Consider the following 22638-nt stretch of genomic DNA (forward strand, 5'->3'; position numbering starts at 1 on the left):
GGTGGGGGTGGGGGTGGGGATAGAGCGTTGACTTCCTCTGAATTCCCTGGATAACTGAGGTAGGATCCCAGAATCAAGTCCCTCACTTGGCACCACTGAACTTTGGACACCCCAGGACCTGGTTCTTTCTGGGTGCTTGTCGCCTGGTTGTGTGCTTGGGCCACTTGCTTTGCCTGTAGAAACAGATTGGAACGTGTCCCTTGGCAACTCTTGAAGGAAGACTTAAAATCCACACCAAGGTGGTTTTTTTTTTTTTTTTTTCAGATTGCTGAGCTATTCTGGGGTGACAGGTAGTAATAATAACCACCAGCATTCGCATTTACTCTGTGCCAGGCTCTATAAAGATTTCATTCATGGGCACTAATCCTCACAACAACCCTGGAAGGTAGTTATTACTCCCATTTTATTGGTGGGGAAACTAAGCCATGGAGAAATTAATTTCTTTGCTCATTGTCACCCAGCCACTAAGTGGTGGGACTGATTAGGCTTGTGGGTAGAGAACACTGGTGTGTCCCCTTCTTTGAACCCCATTTGGTACCAAAGAACCTTTGTCCCAGGGAAGCATGGGTGAGGCCCCCCGTTTTCTACTCAAACCCCAGGCCATGCTGGCAGTGCCATCCTTGCACTGGGGGCCCCTGTAGCTGTGACCCTGGGGAGACGGATTGTGCATATCCCCCCTCAGAGCCCCATGGGGCGCACCTCCAGAGGATGGGATCCTGGCACCGGAAGCAGATTTAGGGAATTGGCTGCTGGCACTGGATTTCTTTTCTGAATCTTTTGGAGGACATTCCCTTTGTAAACGTTAGGAGAAATGGAAGGGGGATCCGAATGTGAGCAGGGCTCTGCTCTAGGGACACACTCTGTAGACACAGTATTCTGCAAATGAGTCCCTTTCTAGTGACTGAATCACAGAACATTAGAGTCGGCTCAGATATCACCCTTCCCAATCCAGAAGCCGGGAGGGGCCTTCTTGATGTGGTCAAGGCCACACGGTGTGTTTCTGGTACCACTAGTACTGGACCCACTGTCTTCTGACCCATGGTCAAAATAAGCTCTGTTTATGCATGTATAGATTAGGTTCACTGTGGCTGTTTTTCAGCATCTTAGAATTAATTCATGAAAATTTAATTAGGGAAACGCTTGTTTATTTAAAAAGTAGACCATTTTGCTGATTTCTCATAAATGCCTCCATCTGCATAACCAGAAAAAGCCGCTATCATATAGTGGATAAACCACCACAAATGTGTGTCTTTTGCCAAACATTGCAGTGTGCTACTGATAAGCCTTCCAATAAAAAAATTAACTAACCATGCAACCCTTTAGATGATTCTAAATAAAATTTAATGGATTCTCAACTATTTTAGCCAAGTCCTTCTGTCAAGTTGAGTGGCTCTGTCCTGCCCCAAACCCAGTTATTTATGAAAATCAGAAAATGTTGGGGCTTCCCTGGTGGCGCAGTGGTTGAGAGTCCGCCTGCCGATGCAGGGGACACGGGTTCGTGCCCCGGTCCGGGAAGATCCCACATGGCGCAGAGCGGCTGGGCCCGTGAGCCCTGGCCGCTGAGCCTGCGCGTCCGGAGCCTGTGCTCCGCAACGGGAGAGACCACAGCGGTGAGAGGCCAGCGTACCGCAAAAAAAAAAAAAAAAAAAAAAATGTTGGACCCCAGAGGGAAAAAACCTTTTCTAGCCAAACCTGCGCGTCCGGAGCCTGTGCTCCGCAACGGGAGAGACCACAGCGGTGAGAGGCCAGCGTACCGCAAAAAAAAAAAAAAAAAGAAAATGTTGGACCTCAGAGGGAAAAATCCTTTTGCATGCAATGAGATGATTTGGTGTTATTTCTTCAGGATTTCTGACCATTGGGTTAAACTTTAGGCCGATGTCAATTTGAGGCAAAATCACATCTTTCTAGTGGACATACTTGAGGCTCAGAAAGGGGAAAATAATTCTTTGTCCCTTTTCTCACTCCCTGAGTCCCTTTAACAAAGGGGACTTTCTCTAGCAGTTTAGGGATTCCATATGCCCCTAGGCATTCTTGTAGGACAGAATTCTGATTTCTAAGAGCATCCCATGTCTTTTCTCTGTAGCTACAATACTAGGACGTTCTTCCCCTGGAGCTGAACCAACAAAAAGTCAGTAAACGGAGAGGGGAATTGGGAAAGCCTGTTTCTCAGAGTCATATTGTGTGTGTGTGTGTTTGGGGGGTGGGTGGTAGTTAAGAGTTACAGGCGGAGGGTGGAAATTTGGTGGCTTTTATGTCACCTGAAATACGATTTCCATCCCTGATGCTGTGCTAAACCAGGACAGAGGCCCTCGGGCAGTGATGAGTGGGTTTGGGGTGAAGGAGGAAGAGGTGAGGATGAGGGGTATGGAAAGGAGGCTTGACTGATGAAGGGCCTTGGGGTGGCAGAGATGACCCTAGAGAGCCTGCACTGAGAGATGCTGTCCTTCCCTGCCTTCCCCTCCTACCCACCTCCTCAGTCCACCATCTGTGTTGGGTTGACTGATCTGAATCCCAGCGTCCTCAGTTATCTCAGGGGAAGCGTTCACTTTCTAGAGAATTCATTAGAAATGCATATTGTTTTTATGTAAGGAGGGGAAAATATGCACAGATGCCCCAGTCCTCAGGGAGAGCCCTGAACCTCAGATCATCCCAGAAGGGTGATCTTCTGAAGGTGGGGATACTGCTTTAGTTGGATTACTGCAGTGTTAGAGAGTAAAAGATGTGGCGTTGAAATCGGGTGTGACAACATCCCAGAGAAATGGTTTCTTTTCTGGGAACCTCAGGAAGAAGAATTCTTTTGCACCTGGGCAGACACCCTGGTTTCCAATTCCTAGCTTTTCAGGGGTGTCAGGGAGTTAGCTGTATCCTTATCCCATGTGTGTGGTCTATACCCCCTCTACTTACTTACGTACTCATTCCTGTGTGGCCCACATAACACTTCTAATGGGGCAATTGGTTGGGGGTGTATTTATCTTAAATCATATAAACACAAGTTTGTTGACAGAATAACAATTATTATTAAGCAACAGGCTCCGGGAAAAGGTTATTAAAAAAAAAAAGAAACCTTTTTATTCAGAACACAATGAATAAGTATTTGTATGCAATACACAGTAAGAAGTATTGATAAAATTTTTGGTTTTGGTGAGATACTTAAAAATAAAAGAGAATCAAGAACCAGAGCATCTGAACTTGACCAATTTTTAATAGCAAGAGAAGCCAAATAATAAGGATCTGTGGAATTTGAAGAGGACAGCAGGGGGAAGAAAAGAAAAAGAAAACGTAAGCAAGTAGAACCTGAGAAGCTATTCCCTCATGGATTTTATTTTAAATAAAAACATAATATCTTAATCTATGTTTAGATTTGAACAATCCATAGGATTAATAGAGTTAGTGTTTTATTTTCAGATTGTGGCTTCCATGAGCTTTATTGTACAAGTGATTGGGAACCATGATGGCAGCCCTTGTACCTGCCATACTAGTATCTATCTACCTGTGCTTTGTAAAAACCTGGTGAATTAATACATCACAACATGACATATGAAATGACCATTGGATATAAGAATGAAGTCTGCAACCTTCTCAAGAGCTGACAGGCCTGGAACATATTTTCCCAAAGTGAATAAAGCTAAGAGTAAGGGCTGTATAATCCATTTAAATAAAAAAAAAAAAATAATAAAGAATACATATTGAAAAAGAACCACCCGGATAAAAACAAGATTTTTCTCTTTCAGAGGATAAATTAACAGAGAGTTAAGTTTATAAAATTTATGGTTTCAATTTCTCCCAAGCTCCCTGAGCTGCTTTTTATGTTAATACTTGTCCAGTGACAGTTTTTGAAAAAGGATTTAAGACACTTTTTGAAAAAGGATTTATGCCTTTTAAAAAAATTTATTTATTTTTGGCTGTGCTGGGTCTTTGTTTCTGCGTGCGGGCTTTCTCTAGTTGCGATGAGCGGGGGCTACTCTTCGTTGCGATGCACGGGCTTCTCATTGAGGTGGCTTCTCTTGTTGCGGAGCATGGGCTCTAGGCGCGTGGGCTTCAGTAGTCATGGCACGTGGGCTCAGTAGTTGTGACTCTCGGGTTCTAGAGCGCAGGTTCAGTAGTTGTGGAGCACGGGCTTAGTTGCTCTGCAACATGTGGGATCTTCCCGGACCAGGGATGGAACCCGTGTCCCCTGCATTAGCAGGCAGATTCTTAACCACTGCGCCACCAGGGAAGCCGTGTGCCTTTTATTAGAAGTAAAATGGAAAACAAATATAAAAAATAAAATATTGTGAGTCATTCTCAAGCATGGAGTAATACAAATTTAGATTGGTTTCCTTCTCTTCTTTCTTTCTCCTTCCTTTTTTTTTTTCTTTTTAGGTCACTGATAGAATTTTCATTCTGCATGTAAATAATCAGTATCTTGCTGGCAGAGACAGCTGGACAAATATTTCCCCTGGTAGTAGCCAGAAGAAGGCACAGGGCACTTGTATATTTGTCCAGAACTAAAGCGCGAAGGTCCTGGCCTCCCCTCTAGTTTTTTAACCTCAGTTCTGGTCTAGAAAAGCAGTCCTTGCATAGGCCTGCATACAGAGGGCTCACCCTGGTAGCAGTGACTAAGCAGTATCCCTTCCTCGGCTACACTGGGAATTTATGCTCTGAGAAGAATCCTGGTCCAGCTTGCTGACCTTCCCTAGACATCTGGTCATGAGCAGTTACCAAGCAGGAATGTTTTCCATCCTTTCTACAGATTATATTTAAGCTTGGGCTGGCAAAGTCGCGTCACCTCCTGCCATGGAGTGTTTTGTGGTCATTTATTTGGGTGGTCGGTCTGTTTTTTAGTTGCTTCTCAAAAACACTTCCTACCAACAAAATTAATACCCTTCCCCAACGAAAGGTATAATGTAGACTCTTGGTGCTCAAAGCATCTGCTACAAAACTCATGAGAGAGGGATGGCTGAGAGCCAGCCAGGTCAGGAGGCCCAGGAGAGAGGCCACAGAGAAGCAGTGGAGGGGGGCGGGTAGGAGAGGAAGGGGGTAGGAGGGGCAAGCATCAGGGGAAATGGGCCACCCAAAGGAAGGGGGCCCAGCGGTTAATACAGGAAGACTGAGAGATACTTGGTAAAAGCCAAATCCAAAGGGTAAGGAAAAAAGGCATAAAAATAAGAGGAGATGAAGAAAGCTAATGGGTGTGATAAAGGCTTCAAGAAGAGGTGTACAAGTTATTAATAATGCACCTAAATAATTCCTCAAGGTCTAGATCGACCCAAAGGCAAGCTGAGACCTCAGCCAGAGGGCAGGCTGTCTTTCCCACACTCCCTGTCCTTGGTTAATGTGGCTTCTCCATCACCAGGCCAAGGGCTCTTAATCTTATTTATGCCATGGTGCCCTTTGGCAGTGTGACACATTTAGGGACCCTAGAATGATGTGTTTAGATATATAAATGGCACTACATAAGATTATAACATGAGCTGTATAAACCATTGTGACCTACTAGTGTATGCACAGCAAGATCTGATGGTGGACCAGTGGGATGACTATAATGCTGCTGTGGGTGACTGCAGACCCGCACCGTGATAGGAAAACATCCCATCTGTATGTTTGGGTGGCAACATCACTGGTCCCGGTACTGTGCTCAAGGCTTGTGGCCTGCATTTATAATAGGGTGAGACGCTAAATTGTAGTTCAACATTAGTAAACAAATTCATGACTTTTGTCCCATTTGGGTTCCTGGATTGCTCGAATCCTGTTGATAGATGCCTTGGAGGTCTGCGACTGGGGTGACCATATCATTCATGACCGGGATACTTTTGAGAATGAAAGGGAGTATAGTTGTTCCTCTAAGAAGTGGGTGTGAATTGGGATGGGCCTGGGCAAATTGTAGCACAGGGTCCCTCAGCTGTGGAGACCTCCGTGGCGTCTCTCTTCCCAGATGAGTTTTCACTTCTCTGGCCCAAGGAATTGGCATTATCTGCCCTGTTCCTAGGGGTCACCCTCGTAGATACTGATGGGCATTGGGAAGTGGAGAACAACTCTAGGTGAAAGAAGCCACATGTCAGGGCCACAGCCGGGCGATGGGATGCCTTTGTGAGAACTGGAAAATGGGCTTCCTTGGAGCAGCTGCAGCTTCTGGCTCCTGGCTGGGTGAACACTGGCCTGCATTTCATCTCCCACTGGCTGCCTTGGCCGCATGTCCTGAAGCCTCGGCCAATTTCTCCTGAAGTGAGGTTGAATTATTAGACTACAGTGCATTTCAGCCCAGTTTCAACTTCTCCCAACAGTTTTTTTTTTTTTTTCAAAGCAGAGCTGCCATAATGGCTTTTCAAGGTTCCCTTCCTGTCCCTACCCACTTCGTACTCATCAGGAAGTGGCGTCAGTGTGGGCAGGTGGATGGAGACCCATGGGAAGAGGCCAGGATCTGGAGAATTCTTAAACTGGATCATAAGGCCTCGAGTGACGGAGATGGACTGAGGTCACGGAGTGGTCCCTAAGCACGTGGCTCATATTGTCCTGTGCTGGGGGAAGATGACAGCAGGTCCCTGAGCCTGGGGATCGCCGTGCGTCTGTCTGTAGCGACTGGTGAAGTGGAACCTGCTTAGTAGAAAAAAAGTCTCTTCTAAGAAAGCCTTTGACTCTGCAGGGGGGATGCAGCATCTCAGGAACCTTGTCTTTATGTACATATAGAGTATTTGGTCAGGAGCCGGGCAACCAGCTTTGGCCCTAACCAGCTTGGTGGTGATGGGCTGGTCAGGATGACTGCCCTGTGCTCCCTTTCCTCAGACAGAGGACGCTTGCAAGCTAGATGGTTTCTAAAGCCCCTTCCAGTGCGGTGGTCTGCAAGGGCATTGTTTTATTTATACTCCATTCGCTGGCCTTCCTCTTTAAGCGGGTCCAGGCTCACTTTCTTGCTTGGGGCTTCCAGACCTTACGTACCACAGATCCAACAATGGCAGATGGAGACACTCCGCCATCCTTAGGGTCTGTGACTAGAGTGAGGGGATGGGGGTGGGAAGAGTAGCTGGGAGGCAAAGGGATAGTGTAGGAAAGGAGTGGACCAACTGATAACTTTCCTTTTGCAACAATAATAATCGCTCAGGAAAGATGGAGGGAAGATGAGTTCCTAAAATTTTGACTGTGTGTTCATCTGTGTCTAACTCTTTATAACCATGTAATCATGTCAGTCCCTGCTAAACACTTTTCAGTTCCTCCTGGTCGTCTCCAGGAGGATTACATCCTTACGATGGTTTAATAGGTCCTTCGTCACCTGGTCCTGCCTGTCTCTCCATCTGTCATTTTCCTGGGCACACCTACGCCCTGGTGTGTTCGAGCTGGTGTGTTAGTACTAGTTGGCAGTGACAAGGCTTCTCACTTCTTCTCTGAAACTCTGCCCTTGGTGATGCCACACGGCAGCCTGAAATCAGCTACGGCAGGGGCATCTACACCACAGAAACTGACAGGCACTATAAAGCAGTGCTGTTTTCCCCGAGAGTCTCTTGTTAAAACTTGACTAGCACACACCACTGCCCCTGCCTCGCCCAAAGACTTGCACTTCCTGCCACAAAAGCTTCTCTTTCCCCTCTCTCCATCTGCTCTTCCGGACTGCTGACAGCTCATCTGTCTTTCTTTCCTTCTCTCTTGCTTTCCCTTCTTCTTTCCCTCCCTCCCTTCCTTCTAAGTGTCCATCCACCTTCTCATCCAGAGGCTGCCAGACTCCGTTCTCATCCCTCTTCTGCCACTTCACAGTTGAGTGAGTGAATCTGGCAGAATTTCCTAACCTTTAACGTGCCTCAGTTTTCTCTACGTAAAATGGGTATAATCATTGGTCGTTGTGAGGCTTAAATGAGTTAATACGCATAAGGTACTGTGAATAGTACATGATAAGTCTATTTAAAAGTCTTTGTTTCTAGTATTGATCACAGCATTATGGATCGCTTGCTATGTACCCGGCACTGAATACTGCACATAGGAAGAGAGGTTCAACAAAACAAGCACAAGACAAGGTTTAAGAGCCTTGAGCAAAGCCTTCTTCCAGGCATATCAGAATGGACTTCATGGAGCCAGCAACATTTAAACTGAATCCTGAAAGACTGATGGCAAAACCCCACCAAACTGGCGAGACAGATGGAGGCATCTCAGGAGGAGCAGAGTCACGTGAGCACCTGCACACAAGGGGGAACAGCATAGTCTGTTAAGTCTCTGTGTAGCTGAGCGTGAGAGCGTGGAGGGAGAGGGGCTCTGATGGATCTGGGTTATGGTAGCTTCCACCAGGAAGTCCGCTGCGGTCTCCTCTTAGCTCTGCCTTTCTGTTGCCTGCAGCAGTGCGGGTCTGAGCTTCGGATTTTCCAAAAAAGTGTCAGACATCCAGATTTCTATGCGAAAGCTCGTAATGGTAATGGTTAATGGTGGGACGCACTCAATCAAAAAATAAACAAAATTAACAAAACAAAGGTTTTCCAGAGGCTATATCCAGTCTCCTCTGGGAGAATGGGATTCTAGGTCCTCAAGCTGTGCCGGGATAAGGTCTGCAGTTGAATACCTGACTTCGAATGTGGTTCTGCCGGGCGCTGTGTGGCCCACAGGTGAGAGTGCCTCAAGGTCTCAGAGCCCTGGTTTCCTGCCAAACGGCCTCGCCACAAAGAACCTTTCGGCTTATGGAGGTAAAAGCCCTTGCAAAGAACCCGACACGTGATAGAATTTTTCCCAGACCCCACGGACTGTGGCAGAGATGTCCACTCAGTAGAGCCCAAGCCTGATCTCAGTCACCCAAAGATACCCGGATAGCCTTACCTGCCTTTTTAATTTTAACAATAGATGGGGGAAGAGAAATGTAGGAGTATTTCTTTTTCCCCTTCATTCTGTTAAAAGCGTCACAAGGAGCTTGACATTCCATTTTGGAAGGTGGGATGTCACAGATCCAGCTGAGAGCGATTGATTGCTTCTGCTTGGATTTAAGATCCTGGGGAAAAGGTGCACTCAACTTCTATGCGGTGTGTGTTGATTGTTCCTTCGAGGCGGGGGAGATTCTCTGAGAAGCAGTCAGCCGCGCTAGGTGTTAGTCGGGGTCCTGTCAAGATCTGCACTTACGTTTGTGAAGTTTCCCCTTTTGTTTATTTATTTATGGCTGTGTTGGGTCTTCGTTTCTGTGCGAGGGCTTTCTCTAGTCGTGGCACCTTAGCTGTAGTTGTGGCGCATGGGCTTAGCTGCTCCGCGGCATGTGGGAATCTTCCCGGACCAGGGCTCGAACCCGTGTTCCCTGCATTGGCAGGCAGATTCTTAACCGCTGCGCCACCAGGGAAGCCCGAAATTTCCCCTCTTTTGAGTGCTTTCCATTCCAGGCTGGCTTTGATCGAGCAGTTTTAAGAAAAATGATCAAACCTTAGAAGAGTGGAATTATTTCTAGTTGAGGGAGCTTGGTGGATGCCGGCTTCCGTGGAGTAGAGAGGTGGCTAGGCCACCAGCCTGCTTCATCAGGCCTGGTGAAAAGCACTCTGTAAGTGCAGCTTTGTGATTGTAATACATTGAATCCTGGTGTTATTCTGATTTGGGGTTATCTGTATTTGTTTCCTTGTGTTGCCTGATTGAACTTGATCGTGAGAAGCTTTGGAGTTGCAGGCAGGCCTTGGAGTAAGGACACCTGACTTACAAAAGCACATCAGAGGGCTTCCAAGCCCTAAGCCCCCCTGGGCCCTCAGGACTGAGGTGTCTGGTGCTGCTGTAGCTCTCACCCCCTGTTGGTGTCTGGGGTCCTGCCCCATACCAACCACTTCAGGAACCAAACCCCAGAGAAACCAAGGTCCTACTCTTCTGAGGTGGATTTGAAACACTTAAGTTTGTTGAGTTAACATTATGGGTCAAATAGCACATTTGCGGTGAAGGAGGTGTTGAAGGCCTAACCCCTAATGTGATGGTGTTTAGAGATGGGGCCTTTGGGAGGTGATTAGGTTTGGGTGAGGTCAGGAGGGTAGGGCCAGACACCACCGGCGAGCTTGCTTCCTGTTTTCCAGGCACACTCACCCAGGAAAGGCCACCTCAGGACACAGCAAGAGCATGGTGTTCTGTAACCCAAGGAGAGGGCCCTCATCAGACCCTGACCATGCTGGCACCTTGATCTTGGACTCCAGTCACTAGAACTGAGAGAAATAAATCCCTGCTGCGCCCAGTCTACAGAATTTATAGCAAAATTAACAGGCAGCCTGAGATGACTAATATAGGAGGTTACTATAATTTAGCCTGGCACCTAGCCACCTTGTGAAACATATCTGGGCAAAGATGTGCCTTTTTAATACCATGGTATCTGATGCTTACCACCAGCCTGGCACTTAGTAGGCACTCAGTAACTTCCCGTTGAATGAAAGAATGAGTGAACACTAATGAATGGAGTGGGAAACGTCCAATTTATAAACAAACATTTAGAAAACAGTTAATTTGAGTGTTGGAAATGTCCTGCAGCTGTGGTTTGGAGGTGAAGGAAACGTAAATTCTTTTAGAGGAGAAGCTGTTAACACCCTGAACAAATAGTTCACCCCACATAGGGCCTCCTGGAGCAATTCTCCGTAAAGAGATGCTGAGTTGAGCTGCTGGCCTACCAGAAAAACGTAATTAACTTAATTTTAGTAAAATAACAAAGGAAAGTCATTTCTTTATAAATGTGTCATAGAACCTCAACATTGGAAAGGACTTGTGAGGTCCTTTTTCATTTTAAATATCCAGTGGGCAGGTTGCCATAGAAGGAAGTGATTTTTTTTTTTCTGACACAATCGTGGCTTTCGGGGTCTTTCTTGTTCCTCTGAGGGATCCTTCAGACACGAGGAGGATTTTGCTCCATGGCTTTTGCAATTTGAGAATGGCGATACTGTTTCCTCAAGATGCTATTCATCTTTATTCATATCTGGGTGCAGATGAGTTAAGGATGTGTGGGTGTGGGATTTGAAGCGTCTGACGTGCTTAGGTGACAGTTGGCGTGCCAGTTGTATAATGAAGAAGAAATATTGACAGTGTTAAATTGTGGCTGAATCTTGGTTTTGGTGTTTAAAACAAACAAGCAAACAAACGGAATAAAATTTCTAAAAGCGACAGCGTTGTTTTTATGCCAGGGGTGTTTTCTAAATGTTGGGACAACAGTGCTGAGAAATGTGGACCTCCCATACGTGTCACTTTCTTCTGCCTCTCCTGGTTTTACTACTACCCGCATAACTTTCTTTTTAATTGGCAAGGGCTGTGCTGTTTCTAAATATACATTTGTGTTGTACTCGATGGATGGAGGGAAATAGCTTTGGAAATAACAGGTAAAATTTTAATTCACTTTTCAGATTGAAGGTGGAAGAGCCAACTGGTTTCTCAGGAAAATTAATGGCATTTTATTAAGTTACTAGGTAGTTACTGTTGGCCTCCCAAGCTGCAAGAACTCTAAGTCATCATCAGCTTCCAGGGCTTTCTCAGGTGAAGCTGTGCACCATTACTCCTTTAAGAAGCAATGTTCCTTTCTCCACCTTTTCTGTGTGCCGACAAGAATAGAGACAGAAATACAGAGAGACTCACTTGTGGGTGGAGTAGGCAGTGTGAGTGTTACCTGACGGGCGCTAGGTAACGTTGTGGATTCTACTAGATACAGGTGCCTCTAGTTAAAAAACACATGGATATTCAGAGTCCTGGATTAATAATGTAATGCTTAGGTCAGGGGGTTCTAACCATTTTTCCTGCTATGTATCCTTTTGGCAGTCCAGTGAAACCTATGTATCTCTTCTTATTTTTAAAAATTTTTACTTAAACAAATTAATATTTGTTTAAATAAAATGTAAAATATTCATAAAATTTTTAATTTGTTTAAATAAAATGTAAAAAACATTTTTAAATGTAAAAGGTATGTAGGATTAAAAAGAACAAAAAAAATACACAAACACACTGATTTTCACAGAGCTTACAAATGTATGCATGACCTATATCACTGCCCAATCTGTCAACAATATTTTAAAAATTACTTTAAATAACACACTTTAGTAGTTAGCTTAACCATCAGATGTGTCTGAACTTGCCTGTTATAGACTCGCAGCCCACATGCCTCTCCTATTTCAAAAGACAGTGTTAACTTAGGAAGAATTAAAAATTCTCATTTGTATGGTCCAGTTTTGCGAAACTCTAACAAATAATTTAACTGGCTGATTTCTTCCCACGTATTCATGAAGGAAAAGCAAGCGTAGATACGTAAGACTATACAGCATCCTAGTTGTCTGGTCGCTAGGTGGAGAATGCACCTTCCCTGTTTTGTAGCTGAACGATGACCAGATTAGAAATTGACTAAGAGTTGCCTCTGTATAGATTGAGGGGCTATAGTCAGGAAGAATTAACTACCATAAAGTTAGGATGCACATAAACGATATTTCAGGATTTCTGGAACAACTGTGTCGTCATGTGGAAAAAAGCTGTGATTTTTTTTACTGCTCATGTCACAGGTACCGATAATACTAATGTGCTTTGTTGCTTGCCTTGAAATTTGAAGGAAAGCTAAATTCCAGTTGGAGATCAGTGGAGAAAAAAAATCAGAAAAGATCCTCCACGGTTGTGGGTCCCTGGTATTCTAGCTATGGCCACAGTATAGGGAGGGGTAGGGCATAGACCCTGAGTTAAAAACCTCTGTCTCAAGGGGTGAGTAAACACCTGATAACAAACAAAGCAGTTTTCAGATGGATGAGACCCATTAGAAGGGATTATAAAAGAGTGTCATTTTCTGTTTGGTAGTTTATTTAACAAACATGGCTAAGGAGTATGGCTGGCCTCATAACTGGTCCCTTCAGAGAGACACGCCATTGATTTGATCTAAAATAGTGTTGGGTCTTCTTTGAGAGCGGGGAATATAATCTTTTGAATATTTTCATCAGTGTTAATTCTTAAACCGTTTTGGGGTGGTTTGAAATAAGCCAAAGTTGTTTGAAGTAAGGCTGTTGAATGCAGAGGGTGATCAAGGTGTGTAGACACCAGATTGGGACTTGAAAATCCCAAGGCTTCTTTTCAGAGGGGACTCGCCAGCTACCCTGAAGGCTGCTCCATCACGGGTGGAGGTGGGGTAGGGATGAGATCCAGAAAAGACTGTGTTTCTAAAATGATAGCATCTTCGGAGTCAGCCTTTGGTCCTCCGGGGTGACAACTTTATACACGCATTTCACTCTATAGAGTAATGTTCCCAGACGGTTTCAAAATACTTAGTGACAATATTCAGTGTCACAGTTTACACAGTCTTGACTAGAACTGCACTGTCCAGCAGAAGCATAATGCTAGCTACCTATGCAATTTCAGCTTTCCAGTAGCTACACTACACATGTAAAAAGGAAAAGGTGAAATTAGTGTGAATAATATATTTTACTTAACCCAGTATCTCCAGAAGTATCATTTAAACTTAAATCCAAATTAAAGCTCATTAAATGTTTTCCACATCGAGTCTTTGAAATCTCACGTGTATTTTATACCCACAGCACATTGCACTTTGGACGCTGAATTTTCATCAGAAACACTGGGCCTATATTTAGATTTCATAAAATGTACTGTTGAAAAATCAGATTTACATATCCAAGTTGTAGCAAATGTACTTAAACGTTTTCCAATAACTGAATGAGTATTAGTTTTTAAACTTTAAATAAATCCCAATTAAAATTCAACCTTTAGCTTCTCAGTCTTGCAGGCCCCATTTCCAGGGCTGAGTGGCCACACGTGACTGCTGGTTACCGTACTGGATGGTGCAGGTCAAGATTGTATACAGTCAAGTAGGACCTACTGTATAGCACAGGGAACTCTACTCGGTACCCTGTAATGGCCTATACGGGAAAAGAATCTAAAAAAAGTGGATACATGTACATGTATAACTGAGTCACTTTGCTGTACACTGGAAACTAATACAACATTGTAAATTAACTATACTCCAATAAAAATTAAAAAAAAAAAAAACAGCTGTATGGGACACTACTGGAGAGAAATCCATAGGCACCAAGCAGACAGTCAAAGCTCATTGGCAAAATTATGGAGAGAGGCTTGCCTTGGCAGTTGCCTGTCCTTTCTGTGAATCAGTCCTATTAGTCTTCTTGTTAATCCAGTATTTTTCCAGAAGCTCCTGATCTTTTCTTTAGAATCTTTCATATGATTCCCTCCCCAAAGGGCCTTTTCTTAGGACTATTGACCTCCTCCATCCAGGGGCATCCTATGGCTTCTGCCTCCTAGAAGGAAGGTTCAGGGATCAGGGTAGGTGATTAGCTGGAGACAGGAAGCTCATGCCTCTGCCCCAGGTTCTCAAGACTGAGAGTTACAGTTTTCTGACTCTGAGCCCCACTGGATGTCCAGTACCTCTGAATCTGATTCTGAAAAATTGGGGTGGAACCCAGGAAACTGCATTTTTAACAAGTCTTCCTTGCTCTCCCTACCTTCCCCCACCAAGTGACTGAGAACGGCTTAGTTTAAGAACTGCTGACCTAAGCATCCCTCCTCCCACGTGTTCTCTTTGCTAGTGGTTCGTAAGGTGTGTTCTGAGGACCCTCTTCGTCAGAGGGCCCTGTGTCTCCTTAAACTGAAGAGTTGTAGGCCCTGCCCCAGACCAGCTAAATCAGAATATCTGAAGGTGTGACACTAGGAATTGACATTTTTAACAAGCTCCCCAAGTAATTCTTATGCCTACTAGAGTTTAAAGACTTTAAACCTTATGCATTGTGACCACCTAGAGAGGTGGGATAGGGAGGGTGGGAGGGAGACACAAGAGGGAGGGGATATGGGGATATATGTATACACACAGCTGATTCACTTTGTTATACAGCAGCAACTAACACAACAGTGTAAAGCAATTATACTCCAATAAAGATGTAAACAAACAAACAAACCTTATGCAGACCTTCCTGCTTAGAAATTTGGAATTCTTCAATTCCATCCTTTCTCATTCACCCTTCCCCGATGTCTGACCTTTAGAAACCCACTTGCCATATTTATTCTACCTCCCCTGTGTTAGGGTTATTTAATGAATATGCATTTGTCCCAGGGACTGGGGAAAGAAAAGTATAGATCGTGAGATCCTGTCTCTGACTGCAGAGAGCTTGTGGACATAGGAGGGAGAGGCAGATTTATGGAAAACTGAGGTCATAAAGCACTGCAGGTGGAGCGCCACATATGTGTGCTGGGCACCTTGAGGACACGAAGAGACAAGAGTCATATATGCACCTGGGTCGGGAGTTGATGAGAATGGCTTCAAAAGGGCTTCAGAGACCTGCTACCAACCAGGGTTCTTGGCCTCCTTAATCAGTAGAAATTGCTCAGAGGCCAGGCCAGAAATCCAGGCAAGGCTTTATTGGGGCTGCGGTGGCTGCCAGAGGGAGTAAAAACAAGCAACAGGTTCCCTTGCTCTCTTACCAGGGATGGGGGTGGGGGCGGTGAGCTTGTTCCTTACATGGGGGTGAGGGGAGGGGTTTGGCCAGGGCTCAGGTCGGAGGGGTGCCTTAGGTAGTCTGCCCGCCCCTTTGGTGGTGTCATGTGCAGGGGGCACGTGCTGGTACCCTGCTTTTGCTCTGGCTCTTCAGAAGTGGCAGTTGGCTTTTGGGGGGTTTGTGTTTGGTCTTTTTGTATCTTGCTGTCCACAATATGCCCCAACTGCACATGCCACAGAGCTGTCCAGTCTGATGCTGTGGCTTCACTTCCGCTGCCATGGTTCACACAGATTTCTGCGGTGGTTGACCTTCCCTTGAAACCCACAGGCAAGGGAACTCTGGAGAACAAGGCCAAACAAGGCAAAGTCAACCCAATACAAAACCACTGCAGCTCCTTGGGACACCTGTGCTGGGGTTGGCTCCGTGCAGGAGGGAGTGGGGTGATGGGTGGGATGTCCAGCCTCGAGGGCCCTGCTAAATCCATAAGGACTTTACCTGTGGATAGCAATGGCTTATACATCGGAGGTGTGACCTGATGAATGAATTTTCTTTACGCGAATAACTCAAGGCAGTGGTTCTCAAATTTCTGGCATTAGAAACATTTTAGAGTCTCAGCCATGATGGAGGATCCCAAAGAGTGTTTGTTTACATGGGTTATATTGTCCATATTTACCAAACATGCTAAATTAGAAGGTACTACTGAGAACTTAAAAAACAAGTTGACTAATTTATTAAAAATAACAATAGTAAGCACATTTTGTGTTAACATAAAAGCAGTTTTTTGTGAAAAATAATTTATTTTCCAAAACAGAAATTCAGTGAGGGGCGTGGCATCATGTTACGTTTCTGCACGTCACACTAATTCCTGATTCCCACAGCTGCTTCTGTGTTCATTCTGTTGTGATAGCCCGTGGCAGAAAGCCTTGGGAAAACCCCAGTCCACTTGTGATAGGTGAAGAGCAGAAAAGGCAAGTCATGTCTTTAGTGTCGTGTCTGTGGTATTATGGAAATAGTCCATATCGTAACTGGAGTCAAGTCATATCTACAGAATTATGGAAAGAGTCTTATATCCTCATCGATCCCTGGGAAGGGCCTCAGGAACCCCCCCAGGAGTCCCTGGACCATGTTTTGAGAGCCGTTGGTGAGGAGGGTGTCTTGGGGAGCAGGCAGTGTGACCAGGATACGGGGGGGAGACCTCGTAACAGTGTTGGGGGAGGCGAGGGAGGGCCTGCGTCAAGGTGTATCAGCGGGGATGAGAAGGGAGGGTGAGGGAGAGATGCTAAGGAGACAGATGCCACAGAACCAACCAAGTGGATGTGGGGATGAAAGAGGGGAGAGGCCCTGAGGATGTCCCGGGTCAGTGGAGATCCACCAGCTGCTGGTATCCAGCCCTGAGCTGGCCAGGCCTCTGTTCCTCAGGATCACAGCTCAAGTGGAAGGGAGGTGTCAGGTCCAGCCCTAGAGTAATTGTCTGCAGGTCTAAAGCTGCCTTCTATGGTATGATTATACATTGGTAGGAATGTATCTTTTAGGATGGGCAGAGTTCCTGAAAGCCTTCCGGGCTGCGTGGTTCATGTATGCAGGGATACAGGGAGAGAAGGCTGTTTGGTGAGTAGCAAAGAGGACAAGGGTTGAGGTTTGGGGAACGCCCTTCTCTTTGGGACTGGACGCATTTGTGGTGAAAGAGCATATTCACAAGGCACCCCGGAAGCCACAGTGTGGTTTTACACAATGTAAGTGTGTGTGCGCATGTGTATGTGTATATGTGTGTTCTCTATATATGTGTATAAATACGGTTTTATATATGTATATGGTGTGTATGGTTTTACATATAAATAGCTATATAGGCCCAGGGAGCTGCGTGGGGGAATTCTGGGGGATGGAATGAACTGGCCTGGGCATCTGAAGCTGTGGATGAAGGTCCTGGTTTACCACCACCTCCCAGTGTGACCCTGGACAGCCCACTAGGCATCTCAGGGTCTCGAGCTCCTTGTCTGGGAAACGTAGAGGGTGTGAAACGTAGGAATCGTGTGATCCAATCCAGGTATTTTACAGGCCACAAAGAGTCATCTTCTGGAGGACACAGCGATTCCATCAGTGTCAGCATTTGCTCAAGTAATGTTTTCCTGGCCCCGTTTTCAATCTCACCTGCTGAGGGTTTGGGAAATGAACAGAGAAGCAATCCATTTGGTGTCAAGGGACAGCAGCTGTGTCTCTCAGGAGCTGCAGGTCTTGTCATTGGTTTGAATGTGGTCCCCGGCTTGGCCTGGCAACCTGGCCCCCTCTTGTTTTCTTAGTCCTTGAGAAAGCCTTTTGTGCTAATTCTGTCCACACAAGTGTGCACACAGAGCAGTTTGACCCTACTCTGCTTAGTGACTCCCCAAGTGTGCAATGGGAGGTGGTTTTAGATGTGCACAGATGGTATTTATGTGTACTTTGAGAGTATAGAAGAATACAGCAAGCATAGCAAAACCATTTATATTGGTATTATTTCATAGGCTAAGAAAGAGTTTAAATAAGTAAATTGAATTTTAAAAGGATTGCATAAATGCTAATGCAGGAAAAACGTGGATGTAACAAAATGCTTTTTTTTAAAAAATAAATTTATTTATTTATTTATTTTTGGCTGCGTTGAGTCTTCGTTGCTGTGCGCGGGCTTTCTCTAGTTGCGGTGAGCAGGGGCTGCTCTTTGTTGTGGTGCGTGGGCTTCTCATTGCGGTGGCTTCTCTTGTTGCGGAGCACGGGCTCTAGGCGCCCAGGCTTCAGTAGTTGTGGCACGTGGGCTCAGTAGTTGTGGCTCACGGGCTCTAGAGCGCAGGCTCAGTAGTTGTTGTGCATGGGCTTAGTTGCTCCACAGCATGTGGGATCTTCCCAGACCAGGGCTCGAACCTGTGACCCCTGCGTTGACAGGCGGATTCTTAACCACTGTGCCACCAGGGAAAGCCTGTAGCAAAATTCTTGAAGGTAGGATGTGAGTGACTAATATGTGAGTAACATTAACTTAATCTTTCAACAAATTCAGAAAAGGAGACGGTCTTATCAGGTGATCCCTGATCCTGATACCTGTGTCAGAAGTGTTTTTATTTTTCATGGGTTTGGTATTTCAGCCTAAAAATTCCTTCTGGGGACCTGAGCTTTTTATATCTACTTTATATTGGTCATGTTAAGTACTTAAAATGTTAGATTTTATCCTGGATTTAACTAAGGGAAAGAATCAGGCAAATTAAAATGAAGGGAAATTCTGTAAAACGACTGACCCTGTACTCTACAAAAATGGCAATGTCAGAAACACCACCCCTCTCCAAAACAAACAAAAAGAAAGCCATGGCTTGGGGACCATTCTAGACTAAAGGAAACTAGAAGTTTGACAACTAAATATAATGCGTGATCCTTGATTGGACCCTGGATCAAAAAATAAGAAGTTATAAAGGACATGTTGGGACACGTAGGGAAATTTGAAAATCAACTGCTTATGAGACAAGGATAGAGTTATCGGTTTTAAATTTCCCAAGTGTGATAATCGTCATACAGGGGACTATTCTTGGTCTTAGGGGACTCATGGTCAAGTACTGAGGGATGAAGTACATTAATGTCTACAGCTCTCAAGTAGTTCAAGCCAAAATGTACATACATTCACATATACCCACATGCATACATAAGGCCCATGTACACACAGATACATACACACAAAAAACACACTTATGTACATACACAGACATGTAGACACGCATGCCCAGATACAAACACACAAAGACACACTTATGTTCATACATGGACATAGACATACCTGCTCATATACATAGACACACATGCATCCCTTCACACATACACACTCACATGTGTGCAAGGAGAGGGAAAGCAGGTGTGACAGAAAATTAACAGTTGGTTCATCCAAAGTGCCCGTTGTGCAATTCTTGTACCCTTTTCATAGATTCAGACTGAAATGTTTTTCAAAATAAGAAGTTGCAGAAACTATTAGACTTTGTGAAGTAGAGAAATCTCAGCGATAATCTAAGACTTTCATCAAGTAGATCAAGACGTAAGTGTTGAGAATGTGGATAACGGTTTCTCGAGCTTACTACTGTTAGCAGACCAAACTCGGGTCCACTCACCCACACACAGGAAATCCAACCTACTGACACCAGGTTGTGGTGAAGAAAGTACAGCATTTATTGCAGGCACCAAGCAAGGAGAACAGGCAGCTCTTGTTCAAAAGACCTGAGCTCCCCAGTGGCTTTCACGGAAGGGATTTTAAAGGCAGTGGGAGGGAGGGGGCTGTAGGTGCGTGATTAGCTTGTGCCCAGTTCTCAGACTGGTTGGCATCAAGGTGAAGCTTCAAGAATCATTGACCTTCTGCTTTCAACCAGTTTGGGGTCTCTGTTCTTGCAGTCAGCAGTTTTCATCTGGTGGGTTCTGCTTCCTGTACAAACAACTTAGGAAGGTGTGTCAGGCCTTTATCTATAGCTTTCAGGGAACTGGGAGTTCGGTGACTCTGCTGTGTGGCGGATTTATAGTCTAAAGTGTTACCAGTTCCCCAGCCCAACAGCTATTCTTTGTTTCTCCATCTTCACGTTTCCCATCATTAACTCTCGATTCAGCCTTTTACTTCAAAAGACAAGGAAACAGGGGCTTGTGCACGGTTTCACTAAGGAACGTGCTTCCATAGTGCATAGACCTACAGCTGCTCCACAGCTAAGATTCCCTCCTCCAAGTAACCGTTAGACATAGTCGGGTCTCTGACCAGCAGAGCCAAGGTGGTTCACGGTGACTGCCTGGATTCTAGCTTGCACAGGCTTTACTATGACCGCTGGTCAAACAACACTGTTACGTACAGAATAGCCTCTGGTATAATACGGATTTTGTGAATTCAGAAGTCCTTCACTAAATACTCATCAAGGACTTCCACGCTCCAGGCATTGTTCCTCGGCGCTCACGGAAGACCTTTGAGATCCTGCTTCTCATGGAAATTGTGCTCTGGGTGGGAGGGATAGAAGGAATGAGATGGACTGGGTGATTTCAAAAATTGCTAAGTCTTGTAAAGAAAAAAAAAATCATGAGGGTAACAGGACAGAGAGTGATGAGGCAGGTGCGACAGGATAGTCGTGACGTGAAGGCTTCTCCGAGGAGGTGACCCACCATCAAGCTCACGAGGAAGAATGTTTTACTTTACATGTATCTGTTACTGACTCCTCGTTCCGACAGCCTTCAAGTTTGCCCTTGATGTCAAAGTCAAGGATCTTCTGAAACCTGAGTGCCTGCCGGGCTGCCATGGGGTCTGTGCGTCTGGTTTATCCACGCCAAGTGACTGCAGGGTGTGCTCGTTTCCTCGTTCTCTTGTTTGATGAAGGCGGATGTTCTCCGTGCACTTTTCATCTTTATGATGGACTTTTAAGAAAGTTAAATCTAAAAACCACAGAAAGCCCATCGTTTGCTCACACTGACACATGGTGATGAAAGTGAGTTATTGTCTCCGAATAATGCTGCAGGAAGTCTTCCAACCAGCAGTTTTCAGGAACGCCGCACTGGCACCCCTCTGAATTACTATCTGCTTTTGCTAATTCACTATGACAGGTTTCTAAAGCAATTCAAGTTCATGTAAAAGCTGTGACAGAGAGATTATTCAAACTTGCGTAAAGGAGGGTGGAGGAAAGAACTATATGACATTCTCCTTGTAGCACCAAGCAAGATCCATTGAGATTCATTTCCTGGAAGCATTAAATATGTTTTATTTTTTCCTTTTCAGCCACCTTTTCAGTTTCATCTGATAATTATATTCTATCTGCAGTGCTTGAATTTATCCCAGAGCATAGAACCAGTCAGCTGATTCTCTAGCCCGGAGGCCGCCAAGGACAGGAAGTGAAGACAGTATTCCTAAGCATTAGAGAAATTCCAATTTTTTAAATTCAGGCCAAAATTATGTCCCTCATATAAAATCACTCAGGAGATAGTCTGGCAGGTAAAAAAGATCCTACGTAGGATTCAAGATATCTGTGTTCCTTTATTTCCCGTTTCCACCTAGGTGAACCAGAGCTGGCCTTCCGGATGGCAGGGTGTGGGCCATAACACAACACATAAAGGATCTAGAGTCCGAGAGCCTCGTCCGAGGTCCAGCCCCTCCACTTACAACTGTGAACTTGGATCGAGGCCTGGCCCAGAGGAAACACTCAGCAGACATGAACCTGTTTTCCTCCTTCCCCCCGCGTCTTGTTTCTTTTTTCTTTTCCTTTTTTTTTTTTTTTTGCGGTACGCGGGCCTCTCACTGCCGTGGCCTCTCCCGTTGCGGAGCACAGGCTCCGGACACGCAGGCTCAGCGGCCATGGCTCACGGGCCCAGCCGCTCCGCGGCACGCGGGATCCTCCCGGACCGGGGCACGAACCCGCGTCCCCTGCATCGGCAGGCGGACTCTCAACCGCAGCGCCACCAGGGAAGCCCCGTCTTGTTTCTTTATGCCTGGTGGCTCACACTCCCACCCACCTTTCACCATCCACCCGCTCAGCCCCGGCCAGTCTGCTGACCTTCGTTCTGTTTGTCGGAGACGCTGAGCATGTTCCTGCTCCAAACCTGCTGAGTTTGCACTTGATGCTGCTCCCTGGGTCCCCCCTTCAGCTCACCCGTGGCTGCTTCTCATGCTTAGCTCTCAGCTCAGACGTCACCACTCAGAGCAGCTCCCACCCTCGATCACACCAACACATTACCCTGATGGGTTTTCCTTATGGCTTGTCTCCCTCTCCTGAGTTATCTTGATGCTTCCTTTGCTGGTTTTGATGATCTTTCCACCCTGAGCTCTGTGGGAGCAGGGCTCCCCCGGCCTGTACTAGTTGCTCACTAATTATTAGTTGCATGGGAGTTACGGGGGACTCCTTGCGAGGTGGAGGGGCCTCGTGGAGCCGGTCTGAAGGTCAGGTGGTACGAGGTTTCTGAGAGGACTTTAGAAGTTATAAAACTCTATGCAAATAACACATTGTTCAGTCTTCCCTCCCATGGAAGCACCCTTTTCCCATTGCCCCAAACTAAGGCATACTCTTCATATTCTTGCAGCATGTTCTGTAAAGATCTGGCATTTCTGACACATGCCTTAACTCCTGATACATCTCATTAGCAGGAGTTTCAAATGAAACTCGGAGGAATTTGAAGCAAGAGGAAAATAATTCTCCGGCTTGGAAATTGGTCATCAGCAAACCGTTCCCAGGTGCAGCTTCGGTGCCGGAGAGCACGCAGAGCCTGCAGCATTGCAGTGATGCCCAGCATTCAAGCTCCACACAGC

Source organism: Lipotes vexillifer, unplaced genomic scaffold (assembly GCF_000442215.2).
Source record: "Lipotes vexillifer unplaced genomic scaffold, Lipotes_vexillifer_v1.1 scaffold385, whole genome shotgun sequence".
NCBI classification, from domain to species: domain Eukaryota; kingdom Metazoa; phylum Chordata; class Mammalia; order Artiodactyla; family Lipotidae; genus Lipotes; species Lipotes vexillifer.